Here is a 12187-nt window from a genome sequence, read left to right as displayed (position 1 = left end):
GCGAAATCCTGGTATCAAAGAGGGATCGAAGTCTCTTCATCCCTGCCGAGCTTTCCGTTCTTTTCACTCGTTCCCCTCGCGGAACGTTCCCGTCGTGTAACGTCGTGCCAGCCACTCCCGTCGCGAACCGACAAAGTCACCGATTTTTGTTGGCTCGAATCTTAAAGGCGAACGCGAAAAACCGGTGACTCGAACCGGAAACGAAACAACATTTCATACGCGCGAGAATATTCTCGTGCAACTTTTATCGATTAATCAAAGAAAGATTGCTCAAATTCTTTATACTTTTTTACCGCGGATGAAAATGAATAAACGAATTACGCGAAAAATGTTTAATCGATATCCGAATTTCACGCCTATCTTATACAACATATTTTTAATTGGTTATCAAAAGAATCTCTCGATTTCTCGATACTTCCTAAATCGAAATAACGAATTTAACGTAGGAAAACTACTACGTGATTGAAAATATCGCGATTAACGCGCGAACGAGAGGTTATCGATCGATTACCGGACAATTAAACATTCGTTGAAACGAATTAATTTCGATTTCATATTTTCCGGGGAAATATTCGTTTGAAACGGGTGAGTAAATATACGATGAAAATCAAAATTCGGGACTCGGGTTCCCGTGAAGTGAACACGGTCGAACGATTAGCAATGATAACCGGCAAACGGACCCTAATTCCTCCTCGCGCTACGTAAACCGATCGATTATCTGTAACCAATCAGATTTCGCGTAACTGGTGCTTGACCAAACAAATTATTTCCTCCTGATTACAGCCAGGCACAGATCGCACCCTCCCCGGCCGATCGGCCGCCGCGTCTAATGCAGTTGAATCGTTCGATTAAATTGCGCGCAAATCGCGAACCGCACTCGAGAGATTTTCACCCCCACCGTCATTTCGAGCAATTTCCTTTCGCGGTCGCATCACGCCGCCAACCACACCGTGGCTTTCTACAGCGTCGATGCAGTGTCATCGGGATCGCGGGTGAAAGAGTTATGCCTCGTTTAACAACGAACGAGCCAACTATTAACGATACAATGCCTCCCATCAATTGCTCGTAGCGGTACGCGTTTAACAACCTGCCTTTCTCGTCGTTTAATCGATCTTGCTTTTCCAAACGGTGGACAAACATGGACGCTTCTTCGCGTCTCTTTTCTCATAAACGTAACTCAAAATTTCAAAAAGCGAGAGAAATTATACTTTTGCAAGATCAAAGTGGAATAATGGGAAAATGATTGGGTCATCGAGGATCGTCACCTGTGAAGACGCATCGAGACGACGACGCAAAAGCGAGTCCCGATCCTGTTTCATCACACCCAGCGAACAAGCGTTCTATACGGCACACGTACCACCGACAAGACAGAGGAAGCGAGTCGAATCGGAAGAAGGTCGCGATCACCGTGATCCCTCGTCTACCTTTGGGATCGTCATCGGGCACGGCGCGTTTCCGCCTCGCGTTTACACGTGACACCGAGCGACACCGAGCGAGCGAGCCGTTTCCTGTGAACACGGCTAGGTTCCAGACGGAGGTCTACCGAACACTGACGACCGCTCTCGCCACGAGGACATTCCCCGATTCTCGGGTGAGCCGGTGAGAGTGAGACGAGAAAGAAACCGAGAGGGAGAGAATGGAAGGAATGGATCGCCGTTCCCGATCGTGCCTTCCACTTGGACGCGCCTCTCTGCTCAAGCTTTTCACCATTTTCTCCTCTCTCCCTCTCGCTCTCCAGCCATTGAGCGGACGCGCGCGAGACAAGGAGAGCCTCGCGATGATTTCGCGGGCTTGGCGTTTTTCTTTGTTTTATTTTATTTTGTTCACGCTTAAGTACGATCGTTAATTATTGTAATTTTGTTGAATCGAGAGAGATTTTTCTTCGTATGTATATGTATATTTGCGTTTGATTTTCATCTTGCCAAAATTTCGTGCCAAAATATCATACGTGGTATGTGTTAATTATGCGCAAAATTTGAACTAGATAGCTGACCTAATCGTGCCATCTTCTCGCGCAATCCTGAAATTCCACTGATGTTAATTTAAACGTTTCGTATACGATTCGCGATGTCTATTAGAAAAAAAAAAAAAAAAAAAAAAAAAGAAATATTAATAACATCGTACGCTTCTTTGTAAATTTGCATTACGAATTTGTACGTTCGAGGTTGGACGGGCAGAGTATTTTACGTAGAAACTGAATTGTTTCGTTTCAAAATATTGATTTCTACTTTGGTAGGGAACGTATATAGGATGTGAACCGACCGAACGACTGCTCCGGATCAAACGCGTCGAGCTAGCTTAATTGATCGCCCATCGATTGTTTTTTAATATAACAGCGAAAAACAGAGAGAAATCCGTAAAGAATTTTAAATTTGGCCGTCGTCGGTGTATACGTTAAATCGATGTATGAATATTTATTAAGGTCAAGTTGAACGCGGAATAATAAATTCCGACAAGAAGCGTGTCGTTGCAAGATCGTTCGTGATTAACGATCGTTAGCTGGTAAATAAGTAGTTAGGTGGAAAATGCGACCTTTGCCATTATTTTCGTTTACGCAATTCGCTGAAAGGAAGCTTTTTATCGATGCAATCACATTCCTATCCTATTGCAGATGACCTGGAATACCGTACCTTCCCTCCGATCCATTACACGTTCGTAGCTAAACGCGTAGAAAAATAATACGATTCCCGATCGCGCGAATTTATTCAAATTTTACGAACGGGTCAAAAGTTGGCTAATTAAAAACACCCGGGCCGATTTCGCTTGGAAGAAATCGCTTCGTAGCCTGCTTTGACCTCTTTCCGAAACGAAAGAGCTTCGCTCGTATCGAGCATCGCTTCTTCGATGCTATTCGAACCGCAAATTACAAAGCGGCCGCAACGATTAACGGAACAAGAGAGCTGCGACAGCAGTTGGACTGGCAGGCCTATTAGCTCGACGCCCGTGGCCCACCTTACGGCCATTCTCTTCCGAACTGGCGCGCACCTGAGATCGCTATTAACTCGAACACCGACTTGCCTTGAGAGCCGCTATAAATAGGATTCTTTTTCGCATTTCGTGCCTTAATAAGTAATGTATCCTTAGAGTCGAGGATATTTTTGATCTTAATTTCTTCGCTTTAACATCTATTAAGTCTTCATTCCAAGGATACGATTTGTACGAAGGATTTCAAAATTATCATCTTCGACTATGTATATATATATATATAAAGATCCTTTCTTAAAACGAGTTTCGAAGGTCGCACTCGACTCGTTCGTACACAAGTTTACAGTGCTCTTACCTTATCGAGCAACGATCGATGGATAGGAACGATAAAAGGTATAATAACACGGCGAACCATCCATCCCTTGGATTCGATTAATCTCGAGTATCCCGGTCTCTCCTCCAAAGCTTCTCGTTCGAACTCGTTTACGATCACAAAGGAGGAAGAAACCGATTGGCAAATTTCGCACGTTTTAAAGTTTAATCCCGAGGAGGGAGCAAGAACGTGGATGCAACAAAATTGTAAAATCGATCGGCCGTTTAATAGAAGGAAGATTGGTCGTTTCTCGAAAGTAATTCGAGAGCGAGGCGAGGTCGCATGATTGAATCTCGCGGAGGGTGGGATCGCTGCGAATCGAGTGCAAGCCATTTAAATAATTCCCCAAAGTTTTATCGGCCGATCGGCCTTCGATTCTCTCTTCTCTACGGAAACTTGGCCAAAGCGAGGATAATCGAAAAGGGGCGGCGGTATTCCGTGTTAACACCCTGTTGGGGCGAATTCGCCATCGAGTTTTGTCCTCGAATAATAAGAGCCGATTCTTGGAAAATCGATAAACACCGAGAACGGCTCGGGCGGATTAAACAATTGAAAAACCGACCGATATCGATCCCCTTTATCGTCTCTCGTTCGTCGGGCCTATTTCCCTCCCTCCCTTTTTCTTTTCTTCCTCGATTTTTTCCTTTCCGTTTTTTAATATTCGGCTCGCGCGTAGAATGGACAAAGTGGTCGGATGAAATCCACCACCACGTTTCGTCGTATATTTTTTTTTTTACAAAACGCCGCGCCGCTTTTGACAGCTTGTCGATGTATCGACGCGTGTAACACGCGCGGATAAATCTATCGAAAAGGGAACTTTATTTCGTAGATTTCGTTGTTCTATGAACTCGCGTCGCGGATGATCTGATTTTGAAATGGAAAGATACGAAAGTTTATCGGAATAACAAAGCGAATGGAAAATGATTTTGAAAATTTCCTTTTCAAAGTTCCTTCGAATATTATATAAAAATTACGACGTGGAGGAGGATCGTCCTTCCGGAAAATTACGAACGTATTTTTACCTCGCGACGAGAGAAAAGCGGGGAAAATTGTTTTCGGATGGCGCGCAGGGAAAGAGAAAAGGGAGAGATAACGAAAGCGGGTCGCGCGGAAACGTAAAGAATTTCAAAACGTCACACCTGATGGCACGTAACGCGAAAGGAGCTGTAGTCAGTCGGACGAAAAAGAATTCACTTTTTTCCACCCCCTCCTCGATCATCGCCCGACTCTTCGTTAACCCTTTGTACGTCGCGAGACGTACGTAGGACTTTTAATTTTTCTCTCCACTCGGACGCGGATTGTCCTGTTGTTACTTCCGCCTCGGGAAAATAACCGGGACTTTGTGCGGCTGACGTTTCTGCAATTTTTCCACCGCGTTTCTCTCCTCCACTGGACTCTGACTCGCCGCGTAGAGTAACACAAAGACGTGGAATAATAAGAGGAACGTTTCGAAAGGAACGATCCATCGAAAAGAATAGCGTATACGGCATTTTGAAATTTTTCGAGAGAACGGAGAGATAAATCGTGGCGCGATTTTTGTAGCAATAGGCGAAAGCTTGGGGTTCAAGAGGGATACGTTTTTAATATCGTATGAGAACCGAATTTTTTAATGCGCGTTCAACGGAACAACCACGAGCCTGGCATTTTAATTTCCTTTTTTTTTATTCCCTATTCGTTCTATTAACTTATCTTTCTATTCCTCCCTTTCCTTCTTTTCCAAGAATCGCATCGACGCGATAGACATTGGATTTTTAGGAAGATTAATCGATTCGATTATGCAAATTGAGCGCGGAGTGACGAACACGGGGCCATCGTCAATATTAGCTCGGTGTCAAACAACATCGTAAACTATATAGTTCCGTGTTACTTGGCAACTAATACAAAACAAATCAAACTACTCCCCATTATTATCCTGTAAACTAGATATCCGGATTAAAACCGAAATATATCCCCGTGACTTTGAGAGAAAATTTACCACATTGAGTTTCGAAAGTGTAAAGAACGAATGTGAAACGATTACCTCGAGGGCAAATATTTGAAACCGCGATACAGGAAAAAAGGAAGTTGCTCCCATCGTCCTCGTTTCTTTGTCTTCTCGCGAGGCTCTAGGTTTGGCCGAGAAATTACAAGAATCATGAGATTTCTACTCTACAAAAGGGAGCATCCCCTCCATTATCGGAACATGTGTCGGTAGTTACGCGACGCTAAGTGTCCCGCAAACTTTTTCTTCCCTCCGACTTTTGAATATTAAACTTCTTCCTAGGAAAAATTTCTTTCTACGAAAATTCCAGAATCGAACTATAATAATAATAATAGTAATAATAATATTTTACTCGATCCAACGACGATAACAATATCGTGAATTTTCCTACTGGAACGAATTTCTATTTCGTTCGAAAAAAATAAAAAGAGAAACATAAAGCACGAAGGAATCGCAAATTGTAGGAAAATTTCAACGAACGCGATATATCGGTGCGCGAGTGTCGCGATAAGAATGGTGGTGGCCCGTCGAGCGAAACGGAAATATTATTACATGTAAATTTATACCGAATTAACCAGTGCCGGTTCATCCTGTATCCCGGCCTCCATCCACCCTTTCCCGACACAATGCGCCTATGCATATATGCATGTTATATGAATAACGAATAATGCGGAGATATTTATCACCTGGCGGTGGTGAGATGATTCCGATGCTCCGCCATTTATTCGAGCGGGCCGATACGAGCGAGAGGCGAGAGGGCTGATTAATTAACGACTGCCGCGCATTCGCCACTGTGACGTTTCGTTATGCGAGCGCGCTTTGTTCGCCGGGTTATTGCACCACGCTAATTCATCCGATCAACCCATTTATTAGGTCCACGCGCGGATAACGCGACCCCGCGTGACCACCCGCGTCCTTTAACGCGCTGCGTTAACGAGAGATTCTTCGAAGGTTTCCACGTGTGACGCGTGAATTCGGCCAATATGAACCACGGCAACGTCCTAGATAACGCGCCACGTGTTCCAGCGCGACGGGTGATGCGTCATCGATTGTTAACGACAGAGTTTCGTGAGTCGAGTAAAGTTTTGTAATCTATTACTATATAAAAAAAAAAAGGTCGAGTTTATACAGGGAATGTTTTTTGAAAATTTTAAAACGACGAATTTGTTCGTGATAAAAATGATTCCGCAACAACGGAAACGTTATTTCCGTATGAATATTCTCTTGCGTGCTTCTGTACGTGTAATTTTCAAGATTACATTTATTGTGTTTGTAGGTCAACCGTTTTAAGGAAAACTTTAAAACATTCGTGGAAGGACGTAATTTTATTGCGAGAGACGAGATTCTAAAAGGGTAACGAAGATTCGCATTTATACCAGTAGATTTAGATTAGCCGACTGTAAAACGTTCGAAAGCCTTGTTTTTCGAAATCTTCTTCCAACTTTTTCGACCGTGATTTTCAAAATGAAATTTCGAAGAGTGTATTCCTACATACCCGCGTGTAAATGTACGTTTCGTTATTTTCCTCTTCTAATTTGCAGCGTTGACGTACGAATGCAAATTTGCAAAATTTCACTCGTAAATTAATATAGGGAAAATTTGTAATTTTCCGCGTATGTCGACTCCTCGCGGATTATAAATTAATTATCAGAAGTAAAAAAATATTTAAACAAAATATATACGATATAGCGCAGCTGAAAGGCGACGACATCTTTATCCCATTCGATCTTCTTCTGCTCGATAAATGACTATGGCTCCTCTCTTCGTGGCTTTATATCTCTCGCGCTCGTGAAAAGAACCAGTTTACGTATCACGCATATCGAGTTTCACGTAACGAAGTTGCGAAGGAAAAGTTGGGAATTCTTCGACATTTATATTGGTTGGCGTTCGATCGATGACTCGAAAGACGCGTGAAATCCGATTTCTAAACGAGACATTAACCATCGATGTCCCGAACAGAACGCCGCCATATTCTCCAAGCCACCCCGTTGTACAGAGTCACGATACCATGTATTTGATGGATGGTGATGTTTATAGGGGATCCCTGGCACGCGAAATAGAAGAGCAATCGATGAAAATTGACGAAGAGGAGGAAGAAGAAGGTCGTAAGAGCTTCTCTTCGCCTCCCTTTTCTCTGTATCCTCTATATCATCGCCCTCCCCTTCCTCCATATCCCCGAGATTGCACGAATAAAAGGATCTCTCGATTCCGCGCCACGCGCCATTATCTCGGAATTCTTTCATCGGGGCAAGGATCGTTCGATCGAGAAAATCGCGGAACACATCGAGTTCCTGCATCCACGGTAATTGTCGTTTTGATTAAATCGCTCTCCTCTCCGAGGAAATCGACCCTCCATTTCGAACAGTCGATAAGGCGGTTTCGATCCCCTCCAACAGACCTCGTCACCCTTCCTTTTCCTCTTTTTCTTACTCGAACGAGGATAACAAATTCGTGAAACGAGGCCAATGATCGGTAATTATCACCGGGAAGAAACTTATGCGCGATAGTTGGAAGGGTTGTAGCGCGAGTCCATTAGGGGTGTTTCCTTTTTTGTTTCCTTTTTCTCAGGCCATCCGGAGAGAAAACGAGCGTCATTAATCGCGGGCAGGGGGGAAGATTGGAAAGGGAGGGGCGCGGACAAGGAAAAGCACAAAGGGAAAAAATGGGACGAGATGACACGAAGATGGTGAAAAGCGCGACGCCACCATCGGGGTCACCGCAGACAAATAGGCTTGCTTTTAAAATGTCCTTCCGGCTCGACACGCGCGAACAGAGGGCGGAAATGCACATCTTCGAATCACGCTCCAATCTCTTCCACCTCCGTTCCCGTGGAGCAGCTTTTCCCTCTTCTCTTGGACGGATAAACGAATGCAGAGGTCGCGAATTATCCTAATTTTCCGTCTTGTGAACCGATCATACGGGGATGCTGCCCTGTGAAATATGGAAATAGGAAAAATGAAGCGAGATCAATCGCGATAAAATAAGAAGAGTGTCTTGTATAGGCGTAATATCATCGATATTAAAAATGTACAATTTTTGCGATATCGTTCATCGTGTCGGACGTCGCTTTAAAACAAACTTGATACGTCCAAAAATTTATTCGTCGCTGTACGTAATATTTCGACGCGACGATATTTAGTTATTTTTCATGGCGATAAAAGTGGAAAGAAAAAGGAGAAGTGGGACGCGCGACGATTGATCTCTTTCCCCCCATTCGCTAGATAGATGGTTATCCTCGATCATCTCGCCGATCTAGCAAGGAGAATTTACGAAACTATCATACTGAATCATCGCTTTTTCACAATTTGCGATTATAAAAGGATATTCGAGTGAAGTTTCGGACGAATAAATTTTCTAAATAAGAATATATCGATCAACGAGACGTACGTTTCGTTCTCTTCCTTCCTACGTTACAAAAGCTGGAAAATATTTGCGAACCGAAATTTGAACTATTTTGCATCGAGCTAATGTTCCTCTGGTCAACTGGTAGAGTTCCAAAAATGTAAAAATACTCGAGGTAATCGAAGTGGCTGTGTACCAAGTATGCGTAATTCGAGAAATGTGAAGATTCAAATGGCATAATTTCAGATCCAAATATGAGTAACTGCAAAGTAGCGGTGGAGACGAATCAACGGTCATGGATCATAATCACTACACTCCGAGGATATTGGACCCTGCGGGAGAATGGCGAAGAAACTGGAACAACGACTCGAAAAGTAACGAGGTCGTTGTACGTATCCGGGAAAAATATCAGGTCGCTGGGCCACGCCTCGCAAGGCCACGGCTGCTGTTGGATCATTCCCAGCAGGACGTCTGCATTGGTAAAATAATGGCTCCTCGAAATTTTCGATTACGCGTAACGAAAATCCACCGATTTATTCGTATCTAGCAGCGCGCGTCCGGAAAGACGTTGCTTTGTCGGACCAAAATAATGTTATACCACTTGCAGTAAAATTGACGGTCGTTGATTTATTGCCTGGCTCGTGGAACGTTGTACGTTAGAACTTCTGAACCCCGCTTACCGAGCTACCCGTATCAGGATGAATCGCAGATTTTGCGCAATGATTGTATTTTTATTGCTACGAGTTTTTTCCCGTTAAAATACGTAACGGAAACTCGAACGCGCGAATCTCGTAAAAGAGCTGTGTGTGAAAGTAATTTTAATTATACATCGGGCGGGCTTTGGTTCGAGAGAAAAGTAACGAAGCGTATTTTATTGATAGCTCTTTGTGCCGTGGATTGTTACGTAAAAAAAGAAAGGGAGGGGGGATAATGCGTGAAACTCTTATAATTAAAAAGTTGTGGAGTCGTGGCAACTGCAAAATCCTATCCATTTCGGGGTAACACTTGGATGTTTAAACACCGTATCGATCGAATATATCTGTGTACACTTTTTGAAGAGAGGGAATTGAAACGCGTGCATCGATTTCGGACTAAACCAGGCACATAAAGAGGTTATTCGAAAAGTCAAATGGTGTTTGTTACGAAGCTCGTCCAGTTTCACGGTTGACATTCGATCTTTCGACTTTTTCTTTAACGAATTCTTTCGAATTATTAATAAAATAAATTCTATTCTTGCGTACGCGATAAATGAATAAATTTATCTTAATCCATCATTTCCCGATGATTTAATTCAATTCTAAATTGTTTGAGTAACGAAAAATATGCGAACGTCGTGTTACGTTATCGAGAGATCCTGATAATCGAGTCAAACTTCTTCATTCACACTCGATAATTCTGTTCTAACAAACCTCTTTAATTATCGACAAACAAGAGGTCGTTCATCAAGTAACCGAAGCTTGAATTCCTCCGGCGTTTGAAACGTCGTTCAACCATCCAGCTCCGCACCACTTTACCGTTAAATATTAAACAGCAACGAGATGCAAACACAATGAAAGCATCTTCGTCTACCAAAGCAGTCGCTTGGAATTAGTCATTAGCCGAGACTAACGCAAAATCTGAAGGCAAACCTATTCGTCGTCGACTCATATACTCACTTTGCCATCGCCTGACATAACGAAATTTATGCCTGAAGCAAAATTAATTAAATGCTGTAAATTGGCTCGAGAAATATCATTTTAAAAAATACATTTTAACGTGTGAATATTATTGAATCTTATATTTTTATCGATGAAATTGTAACGAATAACATAAATTGAACGATAAGATAAATTTGTACAACGTCGAAAATATAAATTGCATCTTTCGTCTGCATAAATCTTAAAGCTTCTTGAGATTAATCATTTAACAGCAATCGTTCTTGACCAACTACGAGCTCGTGGTTAGAGCTTGCATCTCTTGGGAGAAAAAGTCACGATGAAAAATTAATGTACCAATAAGAATAATTGATAGAAATCAGTTGCGTCTTCGTGTGATTGTGAATTAAATCGATCCAGCGTTAAACTTTGATGGCTTTGAAATGAACGATAAGGCTTTTTATGGTTATCGAATGCCGCCCGAGAAAAGTTCACTCGAAGGATTCATACGTGACTGAATTACGTAATAAGAACGATTTGCGAAAAATAAATTAAATCTCTGAATTTACGTTAAATGTGGACCTAAATCCGTGTTTTTAGAAAAGATTATGAATTTTGGAGAAGGTATGATATATGATAATGAAACTTTTAATTATACGATAACGATTTAATCTATTCCAAATTATAATTTGATTATAATTGGGAATGATTAATTTATTTTATTCATAATTAGAAAAAGATTTAAAGTTTTGCGCATTTTTTTTTAAAAAAAAGCGTTTAAACGAGACGTAATATATAAATAATAAAATCAAATGTCGTAATTACGAGATTCGTGTAAAAGTATATGCACGCTCGAGATTTAATAAAACAGAGGATAATGAAAATTTCAAGCTTACATACCTGACTAAAGAAGTAATAATTAATGCGTTGTTGTAATCCTACCATTTGAAAACTGATGGTCCACTTCTCGTCAAAAAAAATTTCTGATTCGAACGAAAAAAGATTATTAAACGTAATTCAAAAGTACATCAATAAAAACTGTATAATATTCTCGCTTTATATTATAATAAATTTATTAAGCGAATTGATCGAATAACCTAGATAATTCGTATTTATAAATATATTGTGATATAAATTATAGTTCCATAAAGCGAGAATTTATAAAATTGAATATTGAATATAATCGCGATTTGTTCAACCACTTTGCACATGTTTCTTTTCTTTTCTTCTACTTTTCAACACACAACACTTTATTCAACTGACGTTTTATGAAAAATGTCGACCTTTTATAAACTTTCGAGTACCAAGAACTAACCAATCAGAACATATCCTTAAATTTCTCTCACGTGATTGGTGCGTTGCTGCTACCAAAATTTTTCGCATTTAAAGAAAAATCGTAGAAAATTTTCCTCGCTTATTTATTCGTAAAATAAATAATTTTTTCTTTATTATTCTTGAACTTTTTAAACGAATTGATGGAATAGCTTTTGAGATTCGTATATTACAAATTTATTAAAAACTTTAAACGAGAAGAACGTTCAAAAATATATCAAATTTATAAAATCTCCTTTTATGGAACAACAATGTATTTATAATATATTGTGATTACCTATATTATTTCAATTAGCTTTTTATAAATTTTAAAAGAGAATAAAGATAAAAGTATTTATTTTGCGAATAAATAAGCAAAAAATGTATCTTGTAATTTTTCTTTAAATGCGTAATATTTTTGTAGCAGCAATGCACCAATCACGTAAAAGATGTTTAAGAACGTGTCCTGATTGGTCGGCTCTTGGTACTCACAAGTTTATAAAAGATCGACATTTTTCGTGAAACGTCATTTGAAGAGAATATTGCGAGTTGAAAAATAGAAAATGTGTAAAGTGCTTAAATGAATCGCGAATATTTAAAAGTATGTCAATTTTATAAATT

At 40.8% G+C, this 12187-nt stretch overlaps 1 protein-coding gene across 2 annotated transcripts in view; it reads right to left on the bottom strand.

The window, feature by feature from the left end:
• Positions 1-11367, bottom strand: part of LOC102673834 — a 75721-nt gene extending 64354 nt beyond the window's left edge. Inside the window, exon 1 of one of the 2 annotated variants that reach the window (XM_031514670.1) lies at positions 11156-11367. The gene's annotated coding sequence lies outside the window, so the exon portion shown is untranslated. Of the gene's footprint in view, positions 1-1265; positions 1379-11155 lie in introns of those variants that run through there. The other variant, XM_006624703.2, reaches the window with a different exon arrangement.
• Positions 11368-12187: the final 820 nt, after the last annotated feature.

Source organism: Apis dorsata, unplaced genomic scaffold (genome assembly GCF_000469605.1).
Source record: "Apis dorsata unplaced genomic scaffold, Apis dorsata 1.3 scaffold_1096, whole genome shotgun sequence".
In the NCBI taxonomy this organism is placed as follows: domain Eukaryota; kingdom Metazoa; phylum Arthropoda; class Insecta; order Hymenoptera; family Apidae; genus Apis; species Apis dorsata.
Note: the sequence above shows the minus strand (reverse complement) of the source record. Positions and strands in the feature narration are given on the sequence as shown.